Source organism: Geospiza fortis, unplaced genomic scaffold (assembly GCF_000277835.1).
Source record: "Geospiza fortis unplaced genomic scaffold, GeoFor_1.0 scaffold1149, whole genome shotgun sequence".
Lineage (NCBI taxonomy): Eukaryota > Metazoa > Chordata > Aves > Passeriformes > Thraupidae > Geospiza > Geospiza fortis.
Window position 1 is genome coordinate 9,356 of NW_005055055.1, and position 296 is coordinate 9,651.

Consider the following 296-nt stretch of genomic DNA (forward strand, 5'->3'; position numbering starts at 1 on the left):
CCGCCCGCCCGGCCCCGCCCCCCCCCGTCCCCCGCCGAGCCCCAGCGTCCGGGACAGCAGCGCTCGCAGCAACTCCACTGCGGGGGGACACCCAGAACGTCCCCAGACTGCCACCAAAACCCCCGAAATGTCCCCAAAACCCCCCTGGATGCCCCCCAAACCCCCCGGAATGTGTCCCCAAAGGTCCCAAAACAGCGCCAAACCCCCCCTGAATGTCCCCAAAGGATCCCCAAAGTGTCCCCGAAGTGTCCCCAGCGGGTCCCCAAAACGTCCCCAAGGGGTCCCCGGGTGTCCCC